We start from the raw sequence: 17129 nt of genomic DNA on the forward strand, positions 1-17129 counted from the left end.
GGACATCTCTACCTCTCATCTTTATCCTCAAATCATCGAAAAACGCAAATGGCATCAAGAAAATATCAAGTTGTTCCCGCAATCAAAGCGAAGAACAAGAACATCATCGTCGCAAGTGGTGATATTTCGGGCATCACAACCTGAAGTAAGGCAAGAGCTCTTTTTGCCGTGGCTTCCGCCCCTGCATTAACTCTGTCAAAAGAACAAGAGCACCTGAGGCACAAGCCTGTGATCACCCTAGCCTCGCTAAGGGCGTTAAGAGGGGAGAGCCCGAGCAAATACTCAGAGTCCCTCCTCTCCGACGCTGATTCGAGCGGCAGTATAACCATGCAAGTCATGACCACTGGAGCAACTTCAATCGAGGAGCAGCTAGCTCAGATGAATGAAGCAATCGCAAAGCTCACACGAACTGTGGAAAAGAAAGACTTGCAGATTGCCGCACTTGTCAACCAACTAGATGCGCGGCCCGACGTGAAAGTCGACCCAAATGTTGGCCTATTAAAGAAAGAAGTCGACGAAGAAGAGGAGCCTCTAGCGGAGAAAGTCGAAGAGAAGCTGAAGCTAGACCAAGCAACGGCGTTCATGGGATCTCTCTCTATCCAGCAGCTACAGGAGATGATTGCAAGCACTATCAAGACACAGTACGAAGGAAGCTCACATGACTCCGTACTGTACTCAAAGCCTTATTCCAAGAAGATTGATGCTTTGAAGATGCCAAGGGGTTATCAGCCCCCAAAATTCATGCAGTTCGATGGAAAAGGCAACCCGAAGCAATATGTCGCCCATTTCATTGAAACTTGCAACAATGCTGGGACAGAGGGGGACTACCTCGTCAAACAATTCGTGCGTTCGCTGAAAAGTAATGCTTTTGACTGGTACACCGACCTCGAACCCGAGTCTATCAACAGTTGGGACCATCTAGAAAGGGAATTCCTCAACCGCTTCTACAGCACTCGCCGTACTGTAAGCATGCTAGAGCTGACCAGTACGAAACAGTGGAAAGATGAACATGTCGTCGACTACATCAATAGATGGCGCTCCTTAACTCTGGATTGCAAAGATCGGCTTTCTGAAACCTCTGCCATTGAGATGTGCGTTCAAGGCATGCACTGGGGGTTACATTACATCCTCCAAGGCATAAAACCAAGAACATTCGAAGAGTTAGCAACTCGTTCCCACGACATGGAACTGAGTATTGCTAATCATGGGAAAAAGGAGCCGATTACTAACTTCAAGAAGGATAAAGTATTCGCCCCAAATGTAGACAAGACCGGGAAGAAGCCCGCAAAGGAAGCTTTCACCATCAACACTACCCCCATCAAAACCTCCTCAGCGCCAATCAAGATCTCCTCCAAGAAGAAAACAAAGGAGATAAAGACAGGTGAGCCTTCTCGCACCCAAGACAGATACAAGAGCACCTTGAGAGAGTTGGAACAGAAAACGTACCCTTTTCCTAACTCTAACATGGCTGCCATGTTAGATGACTTGCTGGAAAAAAAGGTGATTGAGCTACCCGAATGCAAGCGTCCTGAAGAAATAAATCGCATAAACGATCCTAGGTACTGCAAGTACCATCGTATTGTGAGCCATCTTGTTGGCAAGTGCTTCGTTCTTAAAGAACTCATCATGAAGCTAGCACAACAAGGGCAAATTGAGCTCAACCTTGAGGACACGGCCGCAACGCATACCACTACAATTGCATTTGGATCGTTCGATCCCGTGCCTCTCCAAGAGACACCTGACCATTCTCGTGAATGCTCAAGCTGCACGGCACCTCCTACACAACCATCACTGGGGAAAGCGACCAAGATGCGCATACTGATGATGAAAAAGGATGGATATTGGTAACCTACAAAAAGACAAGGAAGCCAAGACCACGGGTCATACAGCCAAAGGTGGAACAAAGAAGAGATCACCACGGCCGCAACAATGGGAAGCCTAAAAGAAAGGATGATAAGACAACATATACTGGGGAACCTATAGAGCAGGAGCCACGCGTTCCCGTTTCCTTGCACGAGTACTTCCCGAATGACTTTTTCCAACAGTGCACTACCGTCGCTTGTCACATGGTTGAAGTAGAAATAGAAGAGCCCTCAAAAGGCAGAGCTATCACCACTGAGGTAGAAAAGACCCTCGCACCTGAAGAAGGTCTGCCAACACACTTTAGCATCAAGGAAGCGCTACAATTGCCAAAAAGGATGCGAAGAGCACTAGCAGCAGTCTTGGCAAGTCCTGGCGACCACGAAGTGCAAGAAAGTAACGACGAAGGCTCGAAGCTTTAGCCACATGAATGTGCCACATGTTGTGCCACCAATGACGCAATTAACTTCACTGACGAAGACCTACTGCTGGGATCAAAGCCACACAACCGTCCTCTCTTCGTCTCGGGGTACATAAGGGAACACAAAGTAAACCGCATGCTTGTGGATGGTGGGTTGGCCATAAACATCATGCCAAAATCAACAATGACCATAATTGGCATCAAGGTGAATGAACTATCCCTGAGCCGTCTGCTGATCCAGGGTTTTAACCAAGGAGGACAAAGGGCGATGGGCATGATTCGAGTAGAGATGACTATTGGTGAGCTTAAATCAAGCACGATAGTCCACGTGATTGATGCAATAACTTCCTACAGCTTGCTTCTAGGAAGACCTTGGATCCACGCAAATGGGGTAGTATCGTCCACCCTTCACCAATGCCTAAAATTTTACTGAGAATGAGTGAAGGTGATCCAAGGTGACACTAAGCCATTCACTGAAGCTGAATCACACTTTGCAGACGCCAAGTTCTACATGGACGAAGACATGGTACCCGAAGCTCTTCTGGAAGAGATCAAATCCACGGGCAAAATAACACTTAAAAAGCAGGAGTGGCAAGCCATGCCTAAAAAGCAAAAAGAGCAAGTCGTGCCATCGTTAAGCAAAGACGATAACGAGTTTGCTAAACCTGCGACAACCAAAAGGAGTAGGATGCCTTCAAAAGGACCGAACACGCCCATATTTTGGTATATCCCGATGTCAAGAAGAAAAAATGGTCAATCTCCATTCGAAACTGGAACAAGAAGAGCCGACACACGGTGGCACAAGGATAATGTGAAGTTGCTTAAGACGAATGTAGTTTTGCCTCTGACACAGCTAGGGAATGCTAAGGTCGCAAGACTACCATAAGGCTTCATAAAAGCTCTACCAGAGGAGGTGGAATCAAGCTTTCTTCCAACCAAAAGGACCGAGGAAGGTTTCGACCCAAACGCCTACAAACTCATGTCGAAGGCCGGGTACGACTTCGCTTCCTCTTCTACGGCTGGAAAGAAGGTTTCAAACACTGTCAATGACAAAGAACGTAACCTCACCAAAACTCAAAAGAAGTTGAAGGAGCATGGTTACGGAGTGGACAACAACAAAGCCGGACTTGGCTTTACACCAAATGCACCTGTGATGATTTCAAACAAAGCGAAAAATACTAGCGCTCAATAAGTCAGCGTGAGCATTGAACAAGACCAAGAAGAACCTAAACCGTCTCTCGGACGTCGGTCTTCGATAGGATGAGCCGTTCAAGCCCCAGAATTTCAGTGCTTAATCGCATTGGTGGTCAAGACCGAACCTCTGTCTTCAAGAGGCTTAACACGCCAACATCCCAAAGCTCTGTCTTTGAAAGGTTGTTAAAGCCTAAGAAACAAAGCAACACAGCTATCTCTCCTCTGCGACGATCAGCTTCAGAAAGATTTAAAGATAATGAAAAGCCTTCTAGAAAGAGGAAGACAACATCAAAGGAAGAAAAGCTCGATGGGTTAGCAGAAAAAGGCGACGTTCGAAGCTTGATTCCTTCAAGGATGAAGCGCCAAACAATCTTAGAGGTTGACACAAATGGACCATTGAAAGTAAGAAGGCGTACTATCATCCACACCGGACAATCCTCATGCCAACAAGCTCGAGAAGACAGCACTAAAGAGGAGGTCCAAGATGTCTTCCACATCACGATTCAAGAATGCAAAGAAGACGAAATCCCCGAGGAATATGTCACTGCTGCACCACCACAGCTCGAAGATGGGGGGCAAGCCACGGTTGATGATCTCAAGGAACTCAACTTAGGTACAAGCAAGGAACCAAAGCCTATCTTCGTAAGTGCATTATTAAGTACGGATGAGAGAGAAGAATATTATCAGCTATTGTTAGAGTACAAAGATGCCTTTGCTTGGACCTACAAAGAAATGCCCGGCCTGGACCCTATCATCGCTGTTCATCATCTTGCAGTCAAGCCTGGAACGCGACCGATAAAGCAAACTCAAAGACGCTATCGATCCGAGCTTATCCCACTAATTGAGGTCGAGATCAACAAGCTAATCGAAGCAGGCTTTATTCGAGAAGTGCAATACCCCAAATGGATCTCCAACATCGTAATTGTCCTTAAAAAATCAGGACAAATACGTGTTTGCGTAGACTTTCGGGACTTCAATAATGCTTGCCCGAAGGATGACTTCCCCTTGTCAATCATTGAAATCATGGTGGATGCAACCACTGGCCATGAGGCATTATCATTCATGGATGGCTCTTCTGGGTACAATCAAATTCGCATGGCCCTCGAAGATGAGGAACTAACAGCTTTTCGCACTCCAAAAGGTATCTATTGCTACAAGGTGATACCTTTTGGTCTAAAGAACGTTAGAGCTACGTATCATCGCGCAATGCAGAAAATATTCAATGACATGCTACAGAAAAACGTAGAATGTTACGTAGATGATGTGGTGGTTAAGACAAAGAAAAGATCAGACCACTTGAAGGATCTGCGAATAGTGTTCGAAAGGCTGCGAAAATACAACCTCAAGATGAACCCGTTAAAGTGTGCGTTTGGCGTCACCTCTGAAAAATTCCTCGGCTTCATCGTCAAGCACCGTGGTATTGAAGTGGACCAATCAAAGATCAAGGCCATTCAAAGCATGCCTGAGCCAAGAAACCTGCACGAGCTGAAAAGTCTACAAGGACGGCTAGCCTTCATGAGACGCTTCATCTCCAACCTCGCAGGGCGTTGTCAACCGTTTAGTCGCCTTATGAAGAAAGATGTTCCATTTGTATGGGACAAAGCATGCCATAATGCTTTTGAAAGCATAAAGAAATATTTGTCAAGTTCACCTGTCCTGGGGGCACCTGTGCCCGGGAAACCGCTCATATTGTATATTGCTGCTCAGGAAAGTTCAATCAGAGCACTCTTGGCGCAAGAGAATGAATCGCAGAAAGAAAGAGCACTTTACTACCTCAGTCGAACTCTCACTGGCGCTGAGTTGAACTATTCCCCAATAGAAAAGATGTGCCTCGCTTTGGTGTTTGCCATTCAGAAGCTCAGACATTACATGCATGCTTACACCATCCACTTGGTTGCTAAAGCCGACCCTGTCAAATACGTCATGTCTAAGCCAGTCTTGACAGGGCGACTCGCTAAATGGGCTTTGCTTCTTAATCAATATGAGATCATCTACGTCCCAGCTAAAGCCGTCAAGGGACAAGCGCTAGCAGACTTCCTTGCCGATCATCCAATCCCGGCTGATTGGAAAATCTTAAACGACTTGCCTGACGAGGAGGTGTTCTACATCGACATCTTCCCGACATGGACGATGTTCTTCGACGGATCCGCACGAGCAGATGGAGCGGGGGCAGGAGTAGTATTCATGTCGCCACAAAGGCAAATACTACCTTACTCCTTCCAACTGAGTGAGCTATGCTCCAACAATGTTGCTGAGTACCAAGCATTGATCATCAGGCTCCAAATGGCGATCAACATGGAAATCACGGCTCTTGAGGTATATGACGATTCCAAGCTCATAATCAATCAACTCTTAACTGAATATGAGGTGAGGAAAGATGATCTCGTCCCATACTTCCGGCTAGCAACTCAACTGCTACAAAAGTTCGAGGCCGTGACACTAGAACATGTGCCAAGAAAGGAAAATCAAATGGCAGACGCTCTCGCCAATCTAGCCTCGAGTATGACACTAGGAAAAGATGAAGCTGCAGACGTGCCAGTTTGCCAAAGATGGGTGATTCCGCTCGTTAATGAAATGTCACTGGATGATACAAATGTCATCGCAGTACTTCCAGTCGATGCTGAAGAGTGGAGACAGCCGCTGATCGACTACTTAGAGCACGAAAAGCTTCCAGATGATCTTAGACACCGTTCCGAAATACGTCGACGAGCACCTCGCTTCCTTTACTACAAAGGAACACTCTACCGACGCTCTTTTGAAGAAGTGCTCTTGAGATGCCTAGGCGAGGAAGAAGCTAATCAAGCCATGGAAGAAGCACATTCAGGTGTGTGTGGGGCGCATCAGTCTGGACCAAAGCTACATTTCCAGCTTAAAAGAATGGGTTACTACTGGCCGAGCATGGTGAAGGACTGCCTGGAACACGCCAAAAGGTGCCAAGCCTGCCAATTCCACGCCAACTTCATACATCAACCGCCTGAGCCATTACACCCTACAGTTGCTTCATGGTCGTTTGACGCATGGGGATTGGACGTTGTAGGACCAATTATGCCAAAGTCATCTGCAGGAGAAGCTTACATCCTAGCTGCAACAGATTACTTCTCCAAGTGGGCTGAAGCCATACCTTTAAGGGAAGTCAAAAAAGAAACTGTCGTTCGTTTCATCAAGGAGCATATCATCCACCGATATGGTGTGCCTCGCTACATTATCACTGACAACGAAAAACAATTCTCCAACCGACTCGTGGACGAGCTTTGCGACAAATACAAGTTCAAGCAGCACAAGTCTTCCATATATCATGCTCCGGCCAATGGCCTCGCGGAAGTATTCAATAAGACGCTGTGCAACCTCCTGAAAAAGGTAATCGGCCAAACAAAAAGAGACTGGCATGAAAGAATAAGTGAAGCACTTTGGGCATATAGGACTACACATAGGACTCCCACCCAAGCTACGCCTTATTCTCTCGTATATGGCGTGGAAGCTGTTCTACCGCTCGAAAGTCAAATCCCCTCACTAAGGATGGCTATACGAGAACACTTTCAAGTCGTGATGCTTCGATGCCCAACTGTTCTTGCTCTCGTATCAACGTATCTATACGTACTTGGACGGAAGCTAAAGAAGTTTCTGTGGCTTGATAATCTCCCGAAGCAGCTTGCTGAGAAGACTGGACTTGGGTTAGACCTGGTTTGGTACTGAGGTGATTCTGAAAAAAGCTGCTATAAAAAAAAGCTGGGAGCTGTTTTTGTGTTTGGTAAACACTCAGCTTCAGCTTTTTTTCACAGTTTTGGATGAAAAAAAGCCAAAAACAAGAAGCTGCAAAACCTAGCTTTGAAAAACCGGCTTTTTTTCACATCTGTTTTACATAAAAGTTTACCAAACACTCTAATACTGCTTTTTTTTTTTCTTTCAAAAGCACTTTTACAAAAAAGTTTACCAAACACTCTGCTGCTTTATTTCACAGCTACTTATTCTCACAGCACAGTAGAAGTAGTTTTTTTTCAAAGCACAGCAATACCAAACCAGCCCTAGTGACAAGTCTATTGCTGCAAGCTGGTGAGCTCTAACATCTGGACTCGACTTCTTCGAGGAAATAGCACGCAAGGAAGAATACTCAGTTGAAGCGGCCATAAGTTCGGCGATCTTGATCTTCAAGGATGAAGAATCAACGTTAAGATTGGCAATTGCAGAAATAAGCTTCGATAAATCCTCTTTAAGCAACGCAAGGTCCTCCAGTGGGCATTTTGAAATCCTCTCCTCAATATGGCTCTTGATATCCATTGCCGCACGAAGATTGATGCGATGAATAAGCTGCTCAGTACCACTAAGGTTTGGCCCTCTTAGAGAGATCTCAGAGCTAGCTGGTAAAGGTATAGAACGCATGACGGGATCTTGCATACCTCCACCTACACACGGCAAACTTGGGAAACTTGACGGATTTCGGACAAGCTCTGTACCAGGTGGATCCCCGATCTCCCCGCCTGTAGGAAGGTCACCTCCAAATAGCATCTCCGTATAAGAATAAATACCTGTGGTCGCCAAGTCAAAAGAACAAGAAAACCCAACCTAAAGAGAACAAAAAAAGTTGTTAGAAACAAAAGCTAGAACAATGAAAGCAGAAGAAGTCATAAGAGATAAGAAAATGCATACATCTTTCTCAAACGACACACTGTCATCGAGTTGAGGGAGCCTAAACACTTCTTTCTTCTTATGACAAAAATTGACATCGCTATCGACCTGAGCGCCTTCAAGTCGTCGCTTGTTTAAAACTTGTTGACGCTACCGCAAAACAAGTCCATCTTCGTGCGAATCAACTTCATCACTGGCCTCTTCAGATACATCCAGATGTTGAGAAGACAAGCGTGGGCATTGAGGGACTAAAACCACTGGTCTATCTTGCAAAGTAGCAGCACTCGCGCAATCAAAAGGTATCAGTTGTGTAGGAACCACAGAACAACCCCCTCGATACATTAAGGTGTGAATGAGAAGAATTGGTACCACTTGCCATCCCCAAGTTCTCATAATGTACCTTTGACCACCAACTTACGTAAGCACGGGTCACTAGACTACTCTTGAACTCGTCTTTGGCCGGCAGGGTGATAGAAGCATTTGTACATGCACGAGTACAAGACTCCTAATGCATATACACGGCTTGCAAGGAGTCTAATTGGTTTTTTTCCTTCAGCTTGCCTGGCACATTTTGGACAAAACCAAATTGCTTGCTGAAACGGTGGGGACTATACGGCTGAACAATGCATCGATCTTCTTGCCGCAAAGAAACATAACCCGAGCAAAGACTTATAAGGTAAGATAAGTCCGAGAAGCGAAGATGCGAATCATCTATGATGCCTCGCCGCACTGAGCCAATTCTCGCCAGATGGTCCATCTTCAAACCTTCACAGCTTCTAAACAGTGCTTGCGTCTGGGAATCATTGAGGCTTTTTGAAGAAAGCACGCCAGAATACTTCGTCATCAAAGGCCCCGACTTGTCTAGAGTTGAAGAAAAAAAATGAGTGCCGAAGTACTCACCCAACTAATCATACACATAGTGGTAGGGAAGAACCGCAACACGATCTTCAGTGTTCGCTGAGTTCAAAACAACACTCAAGCCGTTATAAATGTTGGCCAAGACCGGGATAGTAAGATTGAAAGAATCACCTGCAGCCATCTTGCTAGCAACTTTGAAAACCCCAGGACGAACAAAGTTGACGTCGCCGGTTGGAAAAACAAATTTACAAAGCCAACAAGCTAAGAAAGCAGCTAGGTAAGATTCTTCCACATGCTCTGATGTTATGCCAAGGTCCTCAAACGCTCTCAACTCGGCAGGGGAACGACGCCTAGCTGAACCAATAGCACCAGACGGATATGGGTCTCCCTTTGGCTTAGTGGTTTTGTTGCAACCTCTTTTCTTCAATGACTTCTTATACCTTATGTCCTCCCAATACCAGAAGCGGATCCATGAAGAAATCTTCACGCCTGATTTACCTCAAGCATCTTGGGAAAACTTGTGATATGCCCAAAATAAACAGCGACAACTCGCAGGCAATCATCGGCTATTGCAGAGAGAAAATTCCTCCGCACTAGGAACGACCTCGTCATAAAACTTACCTTGGATTGGCAAACCCCCTATCTTGTGGAGATCCTAAAGTGAAATTGACATCTCTCATTGAGCTGTATGAAGCGTGTTAGTGCTGAACACCAATGCTCGAAGAACGCATGAAGGATGGAAGGATGGAGATCATAACTGAACAAAGATGCGTACACGACATGGTAAAGGCCCACGCTAGTAAGCACATGTTTAGATCGGCCCAAGACATCTTCAAGCCACTCCCAATAAGACTCAGCAAAAATGGCTTCTCCGGTAGTCGACAAGGCATCATTCCAAGCCATAGCTCTGCTGCGGATGTGATCACCAAGAAGCTTAAACGAAGCTGGATGATTGTCACGAGCGTGGTGCGAAGGGTTCAAGATAAGAATCCTCAGTGTGCACGCCTTCTTCTCCGTACTTGATCGAACAAAGTCTGCCACCTCCCAAGATACTTCAGAAGACCACGACTTAATATGCATGGAGTTTTCTTTTGTAGGAAGAGCAAGCGCCTTAGGGCCAGTCAGTGGGGCGTAAATCTTCAGCGTTGTTCCCCTATCTTGCAGATCACTTTCCTTCGCAAGAATGGTGATGGTGTTGCTCTTAAAACACTTGAAAAATACCATGACCGCAACAAAGCAAAATCAGCCACAAAACTTGAACAGCACAACAAAAAGGGCAGCCACAGAACGTTCCTTCAAGACACGCTACAGTGGCAAAGAAAACCAAAATGTCACGCAATCGCACTACGCAACCCCGCAGCGATTACGCAAGCAGCTTTTTCCACCGCATGGCGACGTCACCACCAAGGGAAAACTGTGACCAAAAGGCATTACACAGCGAAGCCCCGCTGTAGTCTCTTGCACAGCACCACACGGCAACGCACCACCGAGGGAAAACTGTGATCAAAAGGCACTACACAACGAAAATCCGTTGCAATCTCTTGCACAAACACTAGGCAGCAAAAAAGCATATGTGCACCCGCAATCCTGCCCACTCTGCCACCAGCTACCACAACTTTGGAAACTTCATGAGGGTCCTAGCATCATGCTCTGCCTTCCCAAAAAAAAAAAAAAAAAAAAAAAAAGAATCGTATCATCACAACAAGGAAATCCATCAGTGGGGTACATACATTACATATTTTATACGCACAATGATGAGACAATCAACATATATATATATATATATATATATATATATATATATATATGCACAAACATGAAGTGACGGGACAAGCTATGAGACAATCACCTATATATATATATATACATATATATATATATATATAAGGTGCACACACACACGGGACATCCAACGTCCGTGCATGTATATATATATAAGTGCATGTCAGAAAGTGCATGTCAAAATCAATATATATATATATATATATGTATATATAAAAGTGCATGTCAAAATCAATATATATATATATATATGTACATATCAAAATCGTCTTCAGCTTAAAAGGATTAAACCTTACAAGGCAAAGGCTATGCAAAGAAACTTGCTAAGTGACTGCTTCCTCTCTTTCCCATCCACAGCAACTGAACTCCCACAAATAGCACAGAGAGCTGCAAAGGTTGAAGAAGTGGAAAGCAACTCGCCTTGGCAGTTCAAACTTACACTCGCAACCACCCTTTTTGGTCTAGCACCCAGTTCAACGGGCAGCAGACGTGGAGAACGCAGTGTAGCAAGGAAGCAATGCGTGCGGTTACCGGCAGGCAGGATTGCAGGGCAGGGTAGTCGGGATGCAAGAAGGCAGGCAATGCAGTGGCTGTGTAATGGTTGTGCGGTGACAATTCGATCCCATATAAATACATATATATATATATGTGCACATGAACCTAGAGAAGCGAATGAAGTGCAACGACTGTGCAAATAATGTTGCAGTGACTGTGCAAATAGCAATCCGCATGCAGTGAGGAATGTAATGAGATGACTGTGCAAACAGAAATGCACATGCAGTGAAGAATGTAATAAGATGACTACAAATAAATAAATAAAAAAAATGGTCCGCATGCAGTGCAGCCAGGAACCCAGCGGTGCCAGTCTGTCATACTCATCATCAGAACAATGTACAAGCATACAAAAAGAAATTGCAAGCTACTGTTAGCAAGTCAAGAAGGAAAAGGAAAAGAGGATGTGGCGACAAAATTATTACAAAGAAGAAAATAAGGGAAGGATGGTGCATGACACCACTTGCAAAAGTGTGATTAAAAAAAAAAGAAAAAAGGAAGGATGGTGCACGTCACCACTTGCAAAAGTGTGATTAAAAAAATAATAATAATAAAAATAAAAAATAAAATAAAATAATTAAAAAAAAAAATTTAAAAAAACGAAATAACACATCTTGGTGATATATATGTTTTATCTGTATTTAGCACAATACACTGAACAAAATAAAGCCTGTTCATTGATCTCCGAGAAATTACAAATGCGTACAAAAAAAAAAAAAAAGAAGAAAAAGATGGAGTTTTCACAAAGGTTGCTCACGTGAAGCCCCACTACTTGGCAAAACTCCAGGAGCGGGAGGCATCGAAGATAGATCATTCGAGGTCTCAATACTTGGTTGAACGCTAGATGACGAAGGCAAAATGTGCCTCTGAAAAAAAAAGCCATAAACCTTTGACGGTCACTTTGAATTCGACCTTCAGATTCTTGCAGCTGATCAAGCTTCCTCTTCATGCTCGTCGAATAATTATTTGCAAGCATGTGCAAATCACTATTCTCGCGCTTAAGCTGTTTGATCTCTTGTCTAAGATTTTCCACCTCCTCCGTCAATGATTCAACTTGACGGGTTTGAGCAAGTAGGCGTTGGCTCATGTTGGACACAGAGCCCGCACACTGAACACTGAGAGCTAGGGACTCTTGAACGGCCAACTCATCGGACCGTCTTGAAAGCAACCTATTATCTCTAGGAGTGAGGAGGTTCCTAGCTACTATCGTAGTTGTTGTTGCATCCTTCATCACGGAGTGTTCACCTGTAAGAGGCCATTAGAAGATAAGAAAGACGGGCACCATATATTACCCTGACGCGGCGCACCCGTATCACTGCTGAGACTCAAATCTAAGCAAATGTTAGATGGGTTAGCCATTTTCAAAGATGTTAAAAGAAAAGGGTGGGATGAAGTAAAATCTAAAAAAAAAAATACACCGGAGACGATTTTCACTAGCAGGTAATCTTCAAAGTGTGCATGTTGGATATGATCGATACCTCTATAAAAGGAGAGGCAACACAGCCACCAATTAATAAAAAAAAAAAAAAAAATATCGAAGAGACGCCACTCTTCAAATCTTAAAAGCCGGATTTTCCTGCGTAAAGTTCGTCAACGCTCTTCAGACGCAATCTCAGCTTTTCAGATAACGCGTGCAACTTTGTCAAAGATCTCTGACAAAGTTGAAAACGCGTGGAGGTCATTATCCCAACTACCACACTTTTGCCGACAAGCGTGGGTGACAAAGCCGCACCCGCACTACTAGTTGCCATTAAAATTCCTATATATGTCAACATTCATGGCAAGGCATACATCAAAAAACGCATGACTCTTCTTCTCGGCCGAGAATGTGGCTGCAACCAAACCTCTCAATATGCTTAGTTTTCTTCTTCCCTTGAGAACACCTAGGGGTGGTTCGGTATGGGCTACCATACCGAAACTAGTATCCCGAATCCCAAACCGAAATTTTTTGGGATGGGAATTTGAAGACTAATCCCAAACCAAATTTTCGGGAATCCCAAATTTCGGGAATCTCGAAATATTTTCGGGATTTTGGGACAAATCGGGAATCACAAATTGAAATATGAAATTATGAATTGTTCTTCAAATATATAATTCAAGAACACATTCATGAACTAGGAATTTCATTTCATTCACACTACCATTTAATTGAACACTGGCATGCTTGACTCTTTTTATCATAGTCAAAATTCAAATTAATTAAACTCTTTTTGCAATCTGTTGAGAGACAAAAAAATCAAGCCTTCTGAAATCATCAGCCATGGCAGCAGCAATAATAAAATCCACATGAATATCAAACAGAACATGAAAAATATGCAAGGTGTAGGGCATTCTAGGTTGCTGAGCATAAATTAGAAACTACTAGCATCAATTATAAAAGAATAATATATATATGTATAAATATATATATATAATAATTAATATTATATATTTTCGGTTTGGTATGGGATTCCCGAAATATCGAGAAGCCAATCTCGAATCCCATACCGAAATTTTGGGATTGGTTCGGGACAGCATTCCGAAAATTTCGGGAATTTCGGTTTGGGAAATTTTTGGTTTGGGATCGGGATTTTTTCGGTTCGGTTCGGGATTTTCGGGAATTTTTTCCACCCCTAAGAACACCTATCCAACTAAGTCTTCGAGAACAAACGTATCCCATATCATTAGGGTCGAAAGTAAGAGTATCTCATAGCATGCCTTTCCCCCGTCCTCTCCTTTGTCCTTGTTCTTCCCTGAAAGACAAAGAGAGAGAGAGAGAGATCAGTCGACACTTGGAATCAAGCTTTCCGTTTGGAGCCGACTACCTGGAATCCCTTCCCTGATTGCTTATCCAGCCCTGCTCTCAAATACTCATCTTCAACTATTGATGTACCCCCAAAGAAGATACCAGATGCCTGGAGTACAGATGAGGCAAGAGGAAACGGTAGATCGAAGCATGTGGAGACAAGCGCAACAAATATATGTGCTGATTCATTCGCTGCTTCTTCAAAAGCAAAATTATCTCATATCATCAAGGGAGAAAGCAAAGGTATCTCATATCATGCTTTTTCCCCGTCTTTTCCTTTGCCCTTGCTCTTGCCTGCAAGACAAGGAGAAAGAAAGCAATCAGTTGGAACCCGAAATTAAACTTCCGATCTGGAACTGATTACCCAGAACCTTTGCCTGGTTGCTTACCTAGCGTTGCTCTCGAGTACTCATCTTCAACTGTTGGTGAGTCTCGAATTCCCTTAGCGCATACTTCAGGACAGGTGACAGAGTGTCGGCTCTTTACACTGAAGCTGCCAAGCATGGATGAATTGCTGAGAAGTGATGCCCTGAAAGACCATTTAAAGGCAAAGGGTTGCGCACCACCTCGACTATGTAAAAGAAACAAGCAAAGAAGAATGCGGTACAATGAGCTGGAACAAATTGCCGGAGCGCGACACCTTCCCCTGCAGAACCATCCAGACAGAGGAATTTAAGTCAAATCCAAGCTCGACATCATTGTTCTAATCAAAGAGCTCGAGAAGCCTCAACAACCCTCCGCTGGCGTCGTCGCCAAAGAGCAAAGCCTCGCCGTGCGACGCTATTAAATCTCCAATACTTTTTCAAAAGCAAAAGTATCTCATATCATGCTTTCTCCATGTCCTTTCTTTTGTCCTTGTTCTTACCTGCAGGGCAAAGAGAAAGATAGCAATCAGCCGGCACTTGGAATCAGTTTCCCGATCTGGAACCGACTGCCTGGAATCTATTCCCTGATTGCTTACCTAGCGTTGCTCTCGAGTAGTCATCTTCAACGATCAATACACTTCCAGAGAAGATACCATATTCGCCTGAAGAACAGCTAAGACGAGTGACAATGAAACATCAATCTTGTGGATCGTCAGCCAACGCAACAACTGCACATGCTGATTCATCCCCTAACCCTCTTCAATATGAATTGGAAAGATTAAACAAAGAAACATGTCATCACCTCCACCTCGTGCTTGCCTGCCATGTGTCTGAATCCGGAAACCGCTCATGGTCCTATTTTCACTCAAGATCAAGCCTCGATGACCCTTGAAGAAATCACAAGTCCGATTCAAAATCAAGTGTTCACTACCCTTGAATCAAATTCAACTCCAGATAAGAAGAGTAAGTTCAGACCTTCGGAGGAGACCAAAAAAAAAAAAAAAAAAAATCTCTCCAGCCCAGTTCAAGATTAAGCCTGTGGAAATCAACGATTGGAGGAAACCAGAAAATCTTCCAATCGAATTCAAGTTCAAGCCCCGACGGCCCTTGAAGAAATTTCCAGCCCAATTCAAGATCAAGTCTCGACGGCCCTTGGGTTGACATCTACATTAAGGGACTTCAAAACGCATCTTCTACACGTGACAAGCACATGTATATGACGCGCCTTGAAGTGGGGGCATTTGTAGACACCGAAATTTCAGTGAAATAAATGTTAACCAATGTATTAAAATTACAACATTTATTCATTTCACTTACATCACATATTCATTTCACTTACATCACACATTCATTTCACCTACATTACACATTTACTTCACCTACCAACTCCACTCACTTCACCAAAAAAAATGGATGGTGGTGCTTCACTCTCTTGGCCTATAAATAGCCTTCTCCATCAAGAGAAAGGGGAGGAATTTTACATACACACCAAAACCTTGAAGCCTTGAAACTCTAAAGCTCTCAAGAAAATACCGAAGGATCAAGAAAAACCCTCTTCGTTCTTCGTCAAATCCTCCTTCAAGATCAAGCCCCAACGGCCCTTGAAGAACTTCCACCAACTGAAGATCAAGCCTCGACGGCCCCTTGAAGAAAGTGTTCATCATTCATCATCCGTTCATCCTAAGATCAAGCCCCAACGGCCCTTTGGATCAACAACCTCAACAAACCCATACACCCATTCTTCAAGATCAAGCCCAACGCCCCTTGAAGATCCATTCATCAACTGTTCATCCCTAGATCAAGCCCGGACGGCCCTTTGGATCAACAGCTCATCCACAAACCTACACCCTACGAAGATAGAATCAGATGATCAAATTACAAAGAGATTGTAACCCCAAAAATCATTAATACAAAAATATATTTTGTACACGTATTCTTGTTTCTTGTTTCAGGAATTTTTCGTGTTTACAACACCATGGAAGTGGTTGAGTAAGCTTCAATGCTCGAACACCATGTTTTGATATTTGTAAATACATCACCTAAAGATATGTGTGATTTCAATGCTACGTCTAACTCAATGTTATGGGTATTTTACCATTAGATTTGATTTCTACAGTTATGTATATCTTCTCTTTTCATTCCGTATCATTAGTGCTACATAGTATTGAAAAAATTACAAGTTCGATACTTAATTATGACTTAACTCCATATACTTCATATTTCTACTCCGTTAAAGCAGAATATTGTATATTATAAAATAAAAAATAAAATAAATACAATTATCTTACCACACTCGACTTAAAAATGTTATCCTACAAACTTTCCGGTTAACCCTGAAAAGATGTTGGGTGTAGAAGGAAAATTGTTAAGAAAATAATCAAAACAAAGAAAACCCAACCACGTTTTACCCGAAAACGATATTGGGTGTAAAAAGAAAATTGTTGTGAAAAAAATCACAACAGAGAAAACCACCTCCTACCACGGCAACAACCGCAAATTCCGTGGTGGTCCGAGCTGCCAAACATGGGGACTACTTTTGCCAGTGTCCATTGAGGACAACATTAGGGTTTTGAACCACGAATTGATGAATTGGAGTGGTTGGGAATAAAGACAGCGGGTGACGGCGATACAACCACCGGAGAGGGTGGAGGCTGCTGTCGGGTGGAATTAACAACATAAATCAGTAGCC

The 17129-nt window shown here is 43.7% G+C and overlaps 1 pseudogene; it reads left to right on the forward strand.

The window, feature by feature from the left end:
- Positions 1 to 1182: 1182 nt before the first annotated feature.
- Positions 1183 to 6864, forward strand: LOC148695394 (uncharacterized; annotated as a pseudogene).
- The last annotated feature ends 10265 nt before the right edge of the window (positions 6865 to 17129 follow it).

The sequence above is a fragment of the Pyrus communis genome, chromosome 8, assembly GCF_041283825.1.
Source record: "Pyrus communis isolate YQ-2024b chromosome 8, ASM4128382v1, whole genome shotgun sequence".
Taxonomy (NCBI): domain Eukaryota; kingdom Viridiplantae; phylum Streptophyta; class Magnoliopsida; order Rosales; family Rosaceae; genus Pyrus; species Pyrus communis.